The following is an 18,317-nucleotide window of genomic DNA, read 5'->3' on the forward strand; positions in this document are numbered from 1 at the left end:
AATTAAAGAGCAGCAGTAAAAAATAACAATATATACAGGGGGGTGCCAGTACAGACTCAATGTGCGGGGGCACCGGTTAGTTGAGGAAGTATGTGAATGTAGAGTTCTTAAAGTGACTCTGCATAGATGACAACAGAGAGTGGCAGTGTGGTGAAGGGGGGGGGGGGGGGGGGGGGCAAGCATCCTGGATGGCAGGAAGCTGGGCCCCAGTGATGTACTGGGCCGTTCCCACTACCTTCTGTAGTGCCTTGCAGTCGGAGGCCGAGCAGTTGCCATACCAGGGAGTGATGCAACCAGCCAGGATGTTGTCCTGTAGTCCACAACCATTTCCTTTGTCTTGATCATGTTGAGGGAGAGGTTGTTGTCCTGGCACCACACGGCCAGGTCTCTGACCTCCTCCCTATAGGCTGTCTCGTTGTTGTCGGTGATCAGGCCTTCCACTGTTGTGTCATCGGCAAATTTAATGATGGTGTTGGCCGTGCAGTCATGAGTGAAAAGGGAGTACAGGAGGGGGCTGAGCACGCACCCCTGAGGGGACCCTGTGTTGCGGATCAGCTAAGGACCCTGTGTTTGGGGCGACCCATCAGGAAGTCCAGGATCCAGTTGCAGAGGGAGGTGTTTAGTCCCAGGGTCCTTAGCTTATTGATTAGCTTTGAGGGCACTATGGTGTTTAACGCTGAGCTGTAGTCAATGAATAGCATTCTCACATAGGTGTTCCTTTTGTCCAGGTGGGAAAGGGCAGTGTGGAGTGCAATAGAGATTGCATCATCTGTGGATCTGTTTGGGTGGTATGCAAATTGGAGTGGGTCTAGAGTTTCTGGGATGATGGTGTTAATGTGAGCCAGGACCAGCCTTTCAAAGCACTTCATAGCTACAGACGTGAGTGCTACGGGTTGGTAGTCATTTAGGCAGGTTACCTTGGTGTTCTTGGGCACAGACACTATGGTGGACTGCTTAAGACATGTTGGTATTACAAACTCGGTCAGGGAGAGGTTGAAAATATCAGTGAAGACACTTGCTAGTTGGTCAGCGCATGCTCGCAGTACATGTCCTGGTAATCCGTCTGGCCCTGCGGCCTTGTGAATGTTGACCTGTCTAAAGGTCTTACTCACATTGGCTGCGGAGAGCATGATCACACAATCTTCCGGTACAGCTGGTGCTCTCATGCATGTTTCAGTTTTATTTGCATCGAAGCGAGCATAGAAGTAATTTAGCTCGTCTGATAGGCTCGTGTTACTGGGCAGCTCTCGGCTGTGCTTCCCTTTGTAGTCTGTAATGGTTTGCCAGCCCTGCACATCAGAACGGTGTAGTACGATCCAATCTTAGTCCTGTATTGATGCTTTGCCTGTTTGATGGTTCGTCGGAGGGCATAGTGGGATTTCTCATATGCTTCCGGGTTAGAGTCACACTCCTTGAAAGCGGCAGCTCTAGCCTTTAGCTCAGTGCGGATGCTGCCTGTAATCCATGGCTTCTGGTTGGGGTATGTGCCATTGGAGGAATCCCGGGAACATATTCCACAATGTGCTAGAAAAACAGTCCTGTAGCTTAGCATCTGCTTCCTCTGACCACTTTTTTATTGATCTAGTCACTGGTGCTTCCTGCTTTAATTTTTGCTTGTGAGCAGGAATCATGAGGATGGAATTATGGTCAGATTTAACAAATGGAGGGCAAGGGAGAGCTTTGTATGCGTCTCTGTGTGTGGAGTACAGGTAGTCCAGTGTTCTTTTCCCTCTGTTTGCACATTTAACATGTGGATAGAAATTTGGTAAAACTGATTTAAGTTTCCCTGCATTAAAGTCCCCAGCTACGCCTCTGGGTGAGCTTTTTCTTGTTTCTTGTTTGCTTATGGCGGAATACAGCTCATTCAATAAGTGCCAACCTCTGACTGAGGTGGTATATAAACAGCTATGAAGAATACAAATGAGAACTCTCTCGGTAGGTAGTAGGGTCTACAGCTTATCATGACGAGCAATAGCACCAGCTGTTATTTACAAAAATATATAGTCAGCCGCCCCTTGTCTTATCAGATGCCACTGTTCTATCCTGCCGGTACATCGTATAACCAGCCAGTATGTTGATATTTACGTCGTTCATCTAAGACTCTGTGAAGCATAAGATGTTACAGTTTTTAATGTACCGTTGGTAGTTTAATCTTCCCCGTAACTCTGCGATTTTGTTGTCCAAATATTGCACGTTTGCTAGCAGAATTGAGGGAAGTGGGGGTTTATTTGATCGCTTTTGAATTCTCAGAAGGCAGCCCGCTCTCCGGCCCCTCTTTCTCCGCCTCTTCACGCAGATCACAGGGGTAGGGACGTGTTCCCGAGGGAGCCGTATATCCTCGGGCTCGTCAGAGTCTTGAAAGAAGAAAAAGGCTTCTGTTAGTCCGTGGTGAGTAATCGCAGTCCTGATGTCTAGAAGGCATTTTCGGTTATAAGAGACGGTAGAGGCAACATTATGTACAAAATAAGTACAAAAATAAGTTACAAACAACGCAGATAAACGAACAACAAAAACACAATCGGTTGGGGGCACGTAAAACATCTGCCTTCTGCTCCGGCGCCATCTTACCAGCCATCTTACCGAGATGGCACCTGTGGGTTAGACATGCCTCCAACCACACCCTCATCTGCACCCTTATTAAAGGCCTCCTGCTTAATAGGCAATTATCATCACGCTCCCACTGTGTGGTGATTAAAAAGTGGTTTTGAATGGGTCACAAGTGTCTGAGTAAATAAAACGAAATATATATATATATATATATATATATATATATATATATATATACACTGCTCAAAAAAATAAAGGGAACACTTAAACAACACAATGTAACTCCATGTCAATCACACTTCTGTGAAATCAAACTGTCCACTTAGGAAGCAACACTGATTGACAATAAATTTCACATGCTGTTGTGCAAATGGAATAGACAACAGGTGGAAATTATAGGCAATTAGCAAGACACCCCCAATAAAGGAGTGGTTCTGCAGGTGGGGACCACAGACCACTTCTCAGTTCCTATGCTTCCTGGCTGATGTTTTGGTCACTTTTGAATGCTGGCGGTGCTTTCACTCTAGTGGTAGCATGAGACGGAGTCTACAACCCACACAAGTGGCTCAGGTAGTGCAGCTCATCCAGGATGGCACATCAATGCGAGCTATGGCAAGAAGGTTTGCTGTGTCTGTCAGCGTAGTGTCCAGAGCATGGAGGCGCTACCAGGAGACAGGCCAGTACATCAGGAGACGTGGAGGAGGCCGTAGGAGGGCAACAACCCAGCAGCAGGACCGCTACCTCCGCCTTTGTGCAAGGAGGAGCAGGAGAAGCACTGCCAGAGCCCTGCAAAATGACCTCCAGCAGGCCACAAATGTGCATGTGTCTGCTCAAACAGTCAGAAATAGACTCCATGAGGGTGGTATGAGGGCCAGACGTCCACAGGTGGGGGTTGTGCTTACAGCCCAACACCGTGCAGGACGTTTGGCATTTGCCAGAGAACACCAAGATAGGCAAATTCGCCACTGGCGCCCTGTGCTCTTCACAGATGAAAGCAGGTTCACACTGAGCACATGTGACAGACGTGACAGAGTCTGGAGACGCCGTGGAGAACATTCTGCTGCCTGCAACATCCTCCAGCATGACCGGTTTGGCGGTGGGTTAGTCATGGTGTGGGGTGGCATTTCTTTGGGGGGTCGCACAGCCCTCCATGTGCTCGCCAGAGGTAGCCTGACTGCCATTAGGTGCCGAGATGAGAACCTCAATCTCCTTGTGAGACCATATGCTGGTGCAGTTGGCCCTGGGTTCCTCCTAATGCAAGACAATGCTAGACCTCATGTGGCTGGAGTGTGTCATCAGTTCCTGCAAGAGGAAGACATTGATGCTATGGACTGGCCCGCCCGTTCCCCAGACCTGAATCCAATTGAGCACATCTGGGACATCATGTCTCGCTCCATCCACCAACGCCACGTTGCACCACAGACTGTCCAGGAGTTGGCGGAAGCTTTAGTCCAGGTCTGGGAGGAGATCCCTCAGGAGATCATCCGCCACCTCATCAGGAGCATGCCCAGGAGTTGTAGGGAGGTCATACAGGCACGTGGAGGCCACACACACTACTGAGCCTCATTTTGACTTGTTTTAAGGACATTACATCAAAGTTGGATCAGCCTGTAGTGTGATTTTCCACTTTAATTTTGAGTGTGACTCCAAATCCAGACCTCCATGGGTTGATAAATTGGATTTCCATTGATTATTTTTGTGTGATTTTGTTGTCAGCACATTCAACTATGTAAAGAAAAAAGTATTTAATAAGATTATTTCTTTCATTCAGATCTAGGATGTGTTGTTTAAGTGTTCCCTTTATTTTTTTGAGCAGTATACATATATATTTTTTAAATGAAATATACTCCAGTCAACTTAAATAACTAAAACCAGGCAGAAATTATAAAGTGTGTAGAAACTATAATGAGCCTATATATGTGTATATATATTTTTTTACCCCCTTTTCTCCACAATTTCTATCTTGTCTCATCGCTGCAACTCTCCAATGGGCTTGGGATGCGAAAGTCGAGTCATGCATCCTCCAAAACATGACCCGCCAAACCTCACTTCTTAACACCAGCCTTCTTAACCCGGAAGCCAGCTACACCAACGTGTCTGAGGAAACACTGTTCCACTGACGACCGAGGTCAGCCTATAGGCGTCCGGCCTGCCACAAGGAGTCGCTAGAACGCGATGAGCCAAGTAAAGCCCCACCAGCCAAACCCTTCCCTAACCCGGACGATGCTGGGCCAATTGTGCGCCGCCCTATGGGACTCCTGATCACGGCTGGTTGTGATACAGCCCGGGATCAAACCCTTAGACCGCTGCGCCACTCGGGACCACTGCGCCACTCGGGAGCCCCGAACATATATTATCTTCAATCACAGTATTTTCAATATGGAGTTATTAGCAGCGCTGGTTCGCGTATTTGGTTGATTTTGTTGTCTCAAACCAGTTTGGGGAATGTTTTCCCAGTTCCCACCTTACAGAAGTGATCATATTTATGCAGGATGGACGGACAGAACAAGATGTATTGAGGTGCATGTACAGTATTGGCAGGGCTGACTCGGTCTACAGTACACACACCACAGCTGGGGTGGTCTAGCCTAGAGGTAGGGGGTGCCAGACTGTAGTGGTGGTTTATAGAGGGATAATGATCATGTACAGTGACATAAACAAAGGGACAATTTCAGATGTGTATGCATTTCTGTGGCTCTTTCTTTAGTGAGGATAACTGTAGCAAACATTCAGATCCCCCTGTCTCCTCCATATGAGTCTCATTTGTCTTCCTTGTTTTCTTCTTGTGGTAGCTGATATGACCTTGGGAGGTTATTGAATAGACTAAATAGACCAATTGTGTTTGATATACAGTGTTTCTCTCTCCTCTGTCTGTGTCCCTTAAGGTCAATGGCCTCTTCTGCCCAGGTGCTTCTCTCCATTTCGAATCGGTCCCTTCAGGCTCTACCTCTCTGTATCCCCCTCTCTTTCTTATCCACACACACACAGAGAGAGAGAGAGAGAGAGAGAGAGAGAGAGAGAGAGCAGTTACTGTCATTATGTACTCTGAGAGGAGAAAGGAGAAAAATGGCTGGACTAAAACAAAGTCTTAGTAGAATGCAAAACAGGACGTTAGAGAAATGGCGGATTCAGTTACGTTGTAGTGTACTGTAGCTATTTGGGATGATGCACATCATTGTGTATTTGAGAATTAACAAACACATCATGAGATGCTGAACGTCTTGACTGAAACCTCTGAACCCCTCTGGGTGACTTGAGGATCTTATTCGTTTAACAGCAAACCGAACATGTTATTGTTTATCTGATAACCATGAAATTCCTCAGGGTTTCATGTGTTTACAAGCCACAATTACTGTGGGGATCCATTCCACTGCCATCAAAGCCTTCCCTACATGCCAACGCTCAGATGTTAATTAATGAAGGATGCCACCACACAAATATATCTATAGACATTTGGGATGGTTTCTCAAAAAATGTCAATGCAAAGAATAATTTTCTCCAATATTCGCTTGGTGAGGAGATGTGTTCAAAGGCAAACTAAATGGTATGGGTACGGGTAACCAATTCATCATCAGACTGAAATGACATTTAAGAGGAAGCAGAGCCGTTAAATCAAACCAAAATGTCAACGGAAAACAAGTTATCTAACAATATATTTCCTGGATTGGTCGTTGCTGCCAACAATGGTTGTCACGGGAACAGTTGGAAGTCAGGGAAAACCTCAGCAAAGAACCCAGCCATGTTTCACCACTTTGGGACGAATGCATTTAAAAAATATATATAATTATTTCACCTTTATTTAACCAGGTAGGCCAGTTAAGAACAAGTTCTCATTTACAACTACGACCTGGACAAGATAAACAAAAGAAGTGTGAAAAAAACAACAGAGTTACACATGGGATAAACAAACGTACAGTCAAACACAATAGAAAAATCTGTATACAGTGGGTGCAAATGAAGTAAGGAGGTAAGGCAATAAATAGGCCAATAGAGAAATGCTTATTGAAATTCGCGATTATCATAGATTTATCAGTGGTGACAGTGTTTCCTATTCTCAGTGCAGTGGGCAGCTGGGAGGAGGTACTCTTATTCTCCATGGATTTGGAATTAATGCTGCAGGGTGCACATTTATGTTTGAAAAAGCTAGCCTTTGCTTTCCTAACTGACTGTGTGTATTGGTTCCTGACTTCCCTGAAAAGTTGCATATCGCAGGGACTATTCGAAGCTAGTGCAGTACGCCACTGGATGTTTTTGTGCTGGTCAAGGGCAGTCAAGTCTGGATTGAACCAAGCCAAATCTGTTCTTTGTTCTACATTTTTTGAAAGGGGCATGCTTATTTAAGATGGTGAGGAAAGCACTTTTAAATAACAACCAGGCATCCTCTATTGACGGGATGAGGTCAATATCCTTCCAGGATACCCAGGCCAGGTTGATTAGAAAGGCCTGCTCGCAGAAGTGTTTTAGGGATCGCATCAAATCAAAGTTTATTTGTCACGTGAGCTGAATACAACAGGTGTAGACCTTAGTGAAATGCTTACTTACAGGCTCTAACCAATAGTGCAAAAAAAGGTATCAGGTGAACAATAGGTAAGTAAAGAAATAAAACAACAGTAAAAAGACAGGCTATATACAGTAGCGAGGCTATAAAAGTAACGAGGCTAAATACAGACATCGGTTAGTCAGGCTGATTGAGGTAGTAAGTACATGTAGATATGGTTAAAGTGACTATGCATATATGATGAACAGAGAGTAGCAGCAGCGTAAAAGAGGGGTTGGCGGGTGGTGGGTGGCAGGACACAATGCAGATAGTCCAGGTAGCCAATGTGCGGGAGCACTGGTTGGTCGGCCCAATTGAGGTAGTATGTACATGAATGTATAGTTAAAGTGACTATGCATATATGATAAACAGAGAGTATCAGCAGCGTAAAAAGAGGGGTTGGGGGGCACACAATGCAAATAGTCCGGGTAGCCATTTGATTACCTGTTCAGGAGTCTTATGGCTTGGGTGTAAAAAACTGTTGAGAAGCCTTTTTGTCCTAGACTTGGCACTCCGGTACCCCTTGCCATGCGATAGTAGAGAGAACAGTCTATGACTGGGGTGGCTGGGGTCTTTGACAATTTTTAGGGCCTTCCTCTGACACCGCCTGGTGTAGAGGTCCTGGATGGCAAGCAGCTTAGCCCCAGTGATGTACTGGGCCTTCTGTAGTGCCTTGCGGTCAGAGGCCGAGCAATTGCCGTACCAGGCAGTGATGCAAACAGTCAGGATGCTCTCGATGTTGCAGCTGTTGAACCTTTTGAGGATCTCAGGACCCATGCCAAATCTTTTCAGTCTCCTGAGGGGGAATAGGCTTTGTCATTCGCTCTTCACAACTGTCTTGGTGTGTTTGGACCATTCTAGTTTGTTGTTAATGTGGACACCAAGGAACTTGATGCTCTCAACCTGCTCCACTACTGCCCCGTCGATGAGAATGGGGGCATGCCTGATCCTCCTTTTCCTATAGTCCACAATCATCTCCTTAGTCTTGGTTACGTTGAGGGATAGGTTGTTATTCTGGTACCACCCGGCCAGGTCTCTGACCTCCTTCCTATAGGCTGTCTTGTCGTTGTCGGTGATCAGGCCTACCTCTGTTGTCGTCTGCAAACTTAATGATGGTGTTGGAGTCGTGCCTGGTCATGCAGTCGTGGGTGAACAGGGAGTACAGGAGAGAGCTGAGCACGCACCCCTGGGGAGCTCCAGTGTTGAGGATCATTGTGCAGATGTGTTGCTACCTACCCTCACAACCTGGGGGCGGCTCGTCAGGAAGTCCAGGATCCAGTTGCAGAGGGAAGTGTTTAGTCCCAGGATCCTTCGCTTAGTGATTAGCTTTGAGGGCACTATGGTGTTGAACGCTGAGCTGTAGTCAATGAATAACATTCTCACATAAGGGTTCCTTTTGTCCAGGTGGGAAAGGGCAGTGTGGAGTGCAATAGAGATTGCATCATCTGTGGATCTGTTTGGGCGGTATGCAAATTGGAGTGGGTCTAATGTTTCTGGGATAATGGTGTTGATGTGAGCCCTTACCAACCTTTCAAAGCACTTCATGGCTACGGACGTGAGTGCTACGGGTCGGTAGTCATTTAGGCAGGTTGCCTTTGTGTTCTTGGGCATAGGGACTATGGTGGTCTGCTTGAAACAATGTGGTATTACAGACTCAATCAGGGACATGTTGAAAATGTCAGTGAAGACACCTGCCAGTTGGTCAGCACATTCCCAGAGCACACGTCCTGGTAATCCGTCTGGCCCCGCAGCCTTGTGTATCGTGACCTGTTTAAAGGTCTTACTCACGTCGGCTACGGAGAGCGTGATCACACAGTTGTCCGGAACAGCTGATACTCTCATGCATGCCTCAGTGTTGCTTGCCTCGAAGCGAGCATAGAAGTGATTTAGCTCATCTGGTAGGCTCATGTCACTGGGCAGCTTGCGGATGTGCATCCCTTTGTAGTCTGTAATAGTTTGCAAGCCCTGCCACATAAGACGAGCGTCGGAGCCGGTGTAGTATGATTCAATCTTAGCCCTGTATTGACGCTTTGCCTGTTTGATGGTTCGTCGCATGTCATAGCAGGATTTCTTGTAAGCTTCCGAGTTAGTTCCGCACCTTGAAAGCGGCAGCTCTACCCTTTAGCTCAGTGCGGATGTTGCCTGTGATTCATGGCTTCTGGTTGGGATATGTACATACAGTCACTGTGGGGACAACGTCCTCGATGCACATATTGATAAAGCCTGTGACTGATGTGGTGTACTCCTCAATGCCATCGGAAGATTCCCGGAACATGTTCCAGTCTGTGATAGCGAAACAGTCCTGTTGTTTAGCATCTGCTTCATCTGACCACTTATTTATAGACCAAGTCACTGGTGCTGCTTGCTTTAATTTTTGCTTGTAAGCAGGAATCAGGAGGATAGAGTTATGGTCGGATTTATCAAATGGAGGGCGAGGGAGAGCTTTGTATGCGTCTCTGTGTGTGGTGTACAGGTGATCTAGAATTTCTTTCCCTCTGGTTGCACATTTAACATGTTGATTGAAATTTTGTAGAACTGATTTCAGTTTCCCTGCATTATAGTCTCTGGCCACTAGGAGTGCCACCTCTGGGTGAGTGGTTTCCTGTTTGCTTATTTCCTTATTCAGCTGACTGAGTGCGGTCTTAGTGCCAGCATCTGTCTGTGGTGATAAATAAACAGCCATGAAAAGTATAGCTGAAAACTCTCTAGGCAAGTAGTGTGGCCTGCAATTTATGATAATATACTCTACTTTAGGCGAGCAAAATCTAGAGACTTCCTTAGATTTCATGCACCAGTTGTTGTTTACAAATATGCACAGACCACCCCCCCTCGTCTTACCAGAGTGTGCTGTTCTATCTTGCCGGTGCAGCGTATATCCCACTAGCTGAATAACCATGTCGTTATTCAGCCACGATTCTGTGAAACAGAGGATACTACAGTTTTTGATGTCCCATTGGTAGGATATTCATATTCGTACGTCATATAATTTATTGTCCAATGATTGCACGTTGGCGAGTAGAATTGACTGTAACGGCAGCTTCCCCCCTCGCCTTTTATGGGTCCTGACAAGGCATCCGGCTCTTTGTCCTCTGTACCTGCGTCGCTTCCTCTTGCAAATAACGGGGATGTCGGCCCTGTGTGGGTGTTCGGAGAATGTCCTCTGCGTCCTCCTTGTTGTAGAAAAAATCTTTGTCTAATCCGAGTTGAGTGATCGCTGTCCTGATATCCAGAAGCTCTTTTTTGCTGTAAGATACGGTTGCAGAAACATTATGTACAAAATAAGTTACAAATAATGCGAGAAAACCCACAGAATAGCACAATTGGTTGGGCGCCTGAAAAACTGCTGCCATTTCTTCCGGCGCCATTGACAGTGATGAGGGGTGGTCGCTTGACCACGGACCCATAACGGACGCAGGCAGTGATCGCTGAGATCCTGGTTGAAAACAGCAGAGGTGTATTTAGAGGGCAAGTTGGTCAGGATGATATCTATGAGGGTGCCCATGTTTACGGTTTTGGGGTTGTACCTGGTAGATTCCTTGATAATTTGTGTGAGATTGAGGACATCTAGCTTAGATTGTAGGATGGCTAGTGTGTTAAACATATCCCAGGACGAACTCTGACGATAGATGGGGGGGGGGGGGGGGGGGGGGGGGGGCAATCAATTCACATATGGTGTCCAGGGCACAGCTGGGAGCTGAGGGGGTCTATAACAAGGGGCAACAGTGAGGGACTTCTTTCTGGAGAGATGGATCTTTAAAAGTAGAAGCTCGAACTGTTTGGGCATAGACCTGGATAGTATGACAGAGCTCTGCAGGCTTTCTCTACAGTAGATTGCAATTCCGCCCCCTAAAGCAGTTCGGTCTTGATGGAAAATGTTGTAATTGGGAATGGAAATTTCTGAATTTTTGGTGGCCTTCTTAAACCAGGATTCAGACACGGCTAGGACATCAGTGCTGGCGGAGTGTGCTAAAGCAGTGAATAAAGCAAACTTAGAGAGGAGGCTTCTGATGTTAACATGCATGAACCCAAGGCTTTTATGGTTGCGGAAGTCAACAAATGAGAGCGCCTGGGGGGACACAGGGCCTGGGTTAACCTCTACATCACCAGAGGATCAGAGGAGGAGTAGGATGAGGGTACAGCTAAAGGCTATAAGAACTGGTTGTCTAGTGCTTTGGGAACATAGAATAAAAGGAGCAGATTTCTGGGCGTGGTAGAATAAATTCAGAGCATAGTGTACAGATAAGTGTATGGTAGGGTTCGAGTACAGTGGGGGTAAACCTAGGCATTGAGTGACGATGAGAGAGGTTTATCTCTGGAGACACCAGTTAAGCTAGGTGCGGTCTCCGCATTTTTATTTATTTTATTTATTTCACCTTTATTTAACCAGGTAGGCAAGTTGAGAACAAATTCTCATTTACAATTGCGACCTGGCCAAGATAAAGCAAAGCAGTTCGACAACATACAACGACACAGAGTTACACATGGAGTAAAACAAACATAGTCAATAATACAGTAGAAAAATACATCTATATACAATGTGAGCAAATGAGGTGAGATAAGGGGGGTAAAGGCAAAAAAAGGCCATGGTGGCAAAGTAAATACAATATAGCAAGTAAAACACTGGAATGGTAGATTTGTAGTAGAAGAAAGTGCAAAGTAGAAATAGAAATAATGGGGTGCAAAGGAGCAAAATAAATCAAATAAATAAATACAGTAGGGGAAGAGGTAGTTGTTTGGCCTATATTATAGATGGGCTATGTACAGGTGCAGTGATCTGTGAGCTGCTCTGACAGCTGGTGCTTAAAGCTAGTGAGGGAGATAAGTGTTTCCAGTTTCAGATATTTTTGTAAAATTGGAGTGTAAAATTGCATGTGTGGGGGGTGGGACAAGGGGGCTATCTGAGGCATGTTGAGCAGGACTAGGGGCTCCGCAGTAAAATAAAACAATGAGAGCTGCCCTAAACAACTGTATACAAGGCATATTGACATTAGAGAAAGACATAAAGCAATCACAGGTGTTGATTGGGAGAGCTAAGACAACAACCGGTAAGACAACAATGGGTGAGACAACAATGGGTAAGCAGCTTAGGACAACAACAATGGGTAAATGGCGATGAATGGGCAGAGAGGGTCAGTTAGCTACACACAGGGCCTGAGTTTGAGGCTGGGGTAGACAGATGAACAAAATTAAGTACCGTGTTAATGAACAGTCCAGCAGGCATCAGCTGTGTAGCTGAGTGATCACAGGGTCCAATGAGCAGCAAAGATGAAACAGGGAGCCGTTCGGTAGTCAATTACTACACAAGGCGAGCGGGAGACACGGCATTCAGGAAGCTAGCAGGCCGGGGCTAGCAGATGGATCAACACCAACATCCACGACGCAGAGGCCGGTTGAGAGCACATCGGCCGAATTACGTCAGCAGACCAGTCGTGATGGATCGGCAGGGCTCCATGTCGACAAAGGGTCCAGGGAGGTATTGCAGTTGGTGTACTTCGTTTGCTAGCCGGGAAATGGGCCTAGCTCGAGGCTAGCTGGTGCATGCTTCTGGACAAGGGCGTTAGCCACAATAGCCACTCGGTAGCAACTAGCTAGCTGTGAAGATCCGGTGTAATGGTCCAGAGCTTGTGGCAAGAATCCGGTAATGTAGTGGGAAAGAAAACAGTCCGATATGCTCAAGGCTAATATCGTGCTGTGCAGACTGGCAGGTATTATCCGGGCTATCTGGGCTTAAACGGCTGGAGTCCAAGCTAAAGGTAAAGACCGCTAGCAGTGGCTAACAGTGACTAAAAAGCTAGTAGCTAATTAGCTGCCGAGCTCTGATGGAGGTTCCAGTTAAGAATAGTAGATCCGTACCACATTGGGTGAGGCGGGTTGCCGGAAGGTATATTTAATTCGAAAATGGAAAAAAGAGATTGAAATATAATGAAATGTATACAAAAAAAATGAAAAAGACAATATTTACATGGGACGAAAATAAACACGTCTTACTGCTCCGCCATCTTGGTATGAGGGAATGTTGTTTTGTAATTAAGATGTTTAATTATGATCATCCTTTTATGTTAGGCAGCGTAACCACAGCTGTGCCCCTCTGTGAGAGCGAGGAGAAACAGGACTCCAGGAATGCCAAGACAGTCCCAGCATGTCAGCCACAGACCATCTCTGTGTTTTTATATGTCTGCCACTCTCAACAAGAACATCCTCAATGGCAGAACAACATCCAAACCGGACCGTTTGTGCGTCTGTTAGTTTTCAGTGACACAGAGAATATCGTTGGATTTCCAAATGTTTTCAGGCCCACCACTACCATTACTGTGTTGGTGGGCCATGTGAATAAACATTCCTCACTCTGGATGAGGGAGGGGAGAAAAGCATAGACATTCTGACACTGGCAATGATGAAATCTTTAATTGAAAAAAGCTTTAATTGAATAAACAGATGTCTATATGCATAAACCTGCCCTGCGTTGGTGTTTGCTACTTCTGATGCATTACATTCCTTCCTTCCTGGCCCTACTCCAGACTGGCTATAGCTCATGTTCATTGTGTTCAATAATCTCTGATCTCTTTTTACCACAGGTTAGAAAACACGTTTTCAACAAGTCCACGTATACTTTCTGAGCCCTCCTTATACACTTAGTGTACATATGCAACCTGCCATTAAAAATATTATATCCACCTCGTTTTCGACCGCTTTTAAAACACTGAAACCAAACGCAGAAACTATGGCTACTTCCTCCGCGCTCACACATTATCATCGTCTGTATGCGCGTTGCGTGCCACTAGAAATACTTGCATTAGCATGTTTCTGTTAGCTGATACATCATGACAAAACACATCATATTACTTCCCTGTTAATGTGCCTGGACTTTGTATGCTGAACTGTCGAGAAAACCCCCATAACTGATCCAAATGGGTGCCCAATTAGGATGCGGTTATTTCGAAATAAATATGCATAAAAAACGCCAGGCTTTTGGGTGCTTAATCAATTGACATAGGCTATTCACTGCAGTTTACAGCCTTGACTAGAGTTTTGTACTCACTTGAAAACAATAATAACACTCTTCAATACATTGTGTTGTTATAGCCTAGGTAGGATACATTTCTTGTCCCTAAAAAACGTTAACAATAGGGCAGCTTTTCGAGCTTCATACCCGGGGACTGGGAGGGAGCGCACTCAGCGCAGCCTCTGGAGCGTTGATAGTGTGATTTTGTTATCTGATAACACTTTTTTTCTTTCGCTGTGTAAATTTACTAGATATATTCACTGCACTATTAAGCTCAATTCTGTCACAATTGTGTGGAGAGACGGACCAAGGCGCAGCGTGCTCTGAGTTCCACATATTTTATTAAATGAAACTTTGAACAAAACAAATAAAGAAACAAAGAACTGTCAGAGGTGCTACATGCACTAACTCAAAATAAGATCCCACAAAAACCAGTGGGGAAATGACTGCCTAAACAACCTAGATAGGAACACCCCCCCCCAGTCACACCCCGACCTAACCAGAACAGAGAATAAAAAGGCTCTCTATGGTCAGTGCATGACAGTACCCCCCCCCCCCCCCCCCCCGGGTTGGACGCTGCACCCGGACTGGGCACCGGCACCGAGGAAGGCTCCGGTCATGGAGCTGAGTTGGCCGCCGTGCCTGGACTGGGCATCAGTGCAGAGGAAGGCTCCGGCCTTGGAGCTGGACTGGACACCGTGCCCGGACTGGGCCCCGACACAGAGGAAGGCTCCGGCCTTGGAGCGCAACTGGATGCCGTGCCTGGACTGAGCGCCGGCGCAGAGGGAGGCTCCGGCCTCGGAGCGGGACTAGACGCCATGCCTGGACATCGGCACAGAGGAACACTCCTGCCATGAAGCGGGACTGGATGCCATGCCTGGACTGGGCACCGGCGCAGAGGGAGGCTCCAGCCTAGGAGCGGGACTGGACTCCATGCCTGGACTGGACATCGGCACAGAGGAAGGCTCCTGCCATGGGGCGAGACTGGACGCCGTGCCTGGACTGGACATCGGCGCAGAGGAAGGCTCCAGCCTCTGGACCGTCGCAGGAGGTTCCGGACTGTTGACCGTCGCAGGAGGTTCCGGACTGTGGACCGTCGCAGGAGGTTCCGGACTGTGGACCGCCGCCGGAGGCTACGGACTGTGGACCGCCGCCGGAGGCTCCGGACTGGGGACCGCCGCCGGAGGCTCCGGACTGGGGACCACCGCCGGAGGCTCTGGACTGGGGAGGCGCACTGGAGGCCTGATGTGTGGGGCCGGTACAGGTTGCACCGGACTGGTGACACGCTCTTCAGGGCGAGTGAGAGGAGCAGGCACAGGACGTACCGGGCTGTGGAGGAGTACTGGAGGTCTGGTGCGTAGAGCCGGCACAACTTGTTCTGGACAGAAGACACACTCCGCATGGCGAGTGCGGGGAGCTGGCACAGGACATACTGGGCTGTGGAGGCGCACTGGAGACCTGGTGCATAGAACCGGCACAAATTGTACCGGAACGATGACACACTTCGCACGGTGAGTGCGGGGAGCTGGCACAGACTGTACTGGGCTGTGGAGGCGTACTGGAGACCTGGTGCGTAGAACCGGCACAACTTGTACCGGAACAATGACACACTTCAAATGGTGAGTACGGGTAGCTGGCGCAGGACGTACTGGGCTGTGGAAGCGCACTGGAGACCTGGTGCATAGAACCGGCACGAATTGTACCGGAACGGTGACACACACCTTAGGGCGTGTGCGTGGAGGAGACACAGGACGTATCGGACTGGGGAGGCACTCTGGAGGCCAGACGCGTGAAACCGGTGCAGATGACACCGGACTGGTGTCACGCTCCTCAGCACGCCCATGCTGCAGCACTCTCATCGCCACCACCTCTCTCCAGAATCTTTCATCGAGTTCCTCCTTCGACTCCCCGACGGTCTCTGGCTCATTCCTCGACTCCGCCGACCACCCCGTGTGCCCCAGTCTTTTGGGCTGTCTTTGTGGCCGCGAACCCCGGCGTCATCGCTGTCCTCCCTTCTCTCCCTGCGTCTGCCGCCAAGGAAGGCGATCAGGATTTCCTCCCAAGTCCACGATCCCTTCCCATCCAAGATCTCCTCCCAAGTCCAGGATACCTTCTACTCCTGGACACGCTGCTTGGTCCTGTTGTGGTGGGATCTTCTGTCACGATTGTGTGGAGAGACGGACCAAGGCGCAGCATGCTCTGAGTTCCACATATTTTATTAAATGAAACTTTGAACAAAACAAATAAAAAAACAACGAACCGTGACTTCAGAGGTGCTACATGCACTTACTCAAAATAAGATCCCACAAAAAACTGTGGGGAAATGGCTGCCTAAATATGATCCCCAATCAGAGACAACGATAAACAGCTGCCTCTGATTGGGAACCATACCAGGCCAACATAGACCTAGACAACCTAGATAGGAACACCCCCCTAGTCACACCCCAACCTGACCAAAATAGAGAATAAAAAAGGCTCTCTATGGTCAGGGTGTGACATATTCCTTATAAATCTTGTGGAGGGCAAGAAAAAGCCAGACTACAAAACCTTGTTGGACACTTATTTCAAATTATTTTCTGTGGCCTACTATTAGCCTGTTGGAGGAGAGATGCACACTTGCTCTTGCTTGCAGAATGTAAAATAGGCTACAGCATTAACGGTCGGGGAGTTGAAAAAGAGGAGGCCATATTTTCCTATAGTTGGCCTATCTTAATTTTTCATTAGGCCTACATGTACATTTAAGTATTATTTGCAGTTGTCACTATACCAATGAACACACCCTGAAAGCACTGAATGGTCTGAACCAGTATCTGTGTGTTAGAGTCCTCATGAATGGTCTTGTGCTACCATCTTATTACTAGTGTACAGTAAGATGAGTGGATCCGTTTGATTGACAGGTGTAGGACTGTGTCACGCCCTGACCTTAAGAGATCCTTTTATGTCTCTATTTTGGTTGGTCAGGGCGTGAGTTGGGGTGGGCATTCTATGTCATTTTTTCTATGCTTTGTGTTTCTTTGTTTTGGCCTGGTGTGGCTCTCAATCAGGGACAGCTGTACTTTGTTGTCGCTGATTGGGAGTCATACTTAGGCAGCCTGTTTTCCTTTGGGGTTTGTGGGTAGATAATTTCTGTTTAGTGTTTTGCACCTGACGGGACTGTTTGGTTGTTCTTTTGTTTTGCTTGTCGGATTTAGTGTTCCGTTTTATCATAAAAAATTACGAACACTTACCACGCTGCATTTTGGTCTGATTTCTCTTCCCCTTCATCTGAGGACGACGAAGACCGTTACAGACTGTAGAATGATACACTTTCCTCTAGTGTGGATGCTCACCAACGTTTTATAGTTATGTAACTTTATAGTTTCTCATTATAGTTAACATTATAGTTATTGGCCTTAACTCTGACACGTAATTATTATCACAACAGAACTAGCTGACTACTAGGTCTAGCTAACGTTAGCAAACTTGAATAAAATAAATATAAAATTACACTTATACACATACAATTATTTACTTTACTTTTATACTATATACATTTACTCTTTCAAATAATTTAATCTGGAAGTAAAGCGGAAGTCCTTTCCATTGTTTGTTTGTGCCCATAGCAACACTCAAAAATGAGGTGGATAGGCCTTGGTTGTTGCTGAGCACTTTACTTGGTGTTTTGACATTGTTTTTAGCTAGGGTCATTGAGACTTGGTACTCTACACTCTTAGAAAAAAGGGTTCCAAAACAGCTGTCCCAATAGGATAACCCATGTTTGGTTCTTCAAAGGGTTCTCCTATGGGGACAGGCGAAGAACCCTTTAGGATCTAGATAGCACCATTCTTTTCTAAGAGTCTAACAACAGTTGATCCCCCTCAGATGACTCCTTATTTTATTACTGTAAACAATTTTGCTCGCTCTCCAACACCTTCTTTCTGCCTCTCGATCCCTCTCCCTCTCTCTCTCTCTCCTTCTCTACCACGTGCACTTTTACCCTGCACCCTTAAGCCTTCTAAATCACATTAACTGCAAGCTTCCAGGCCACCTCAGCGGCTAACATTTAATTGCATCAGTACTGCGGTTGTTTGGAAGGTGCATGTTAACCTGTTATGGATAGGGGGCAGTATTTTCACGGGCGGATAAAAAACGTACCCGATTTAATCTGATTATTACTCCTGCCCAGAAACAAGAATATGCATATAATTATTAGCTTTGGATAGAAAACACTCCAAAGTTTCTAAAACTGTT

This window comes from Salmo salar, chromosome 12 (assembly GCF_965601325.2).
Source record: "Salmo salar chromosome 12, fSalSal1, whole genome shotgun sequence".
In the NCBI taxonomy this organism is placed as follows: Eukaryota; Metazoa; Chordata; class Actinopteri; order Salmoniformes; family Salmonidae; genus Salmo; species Salmo salar.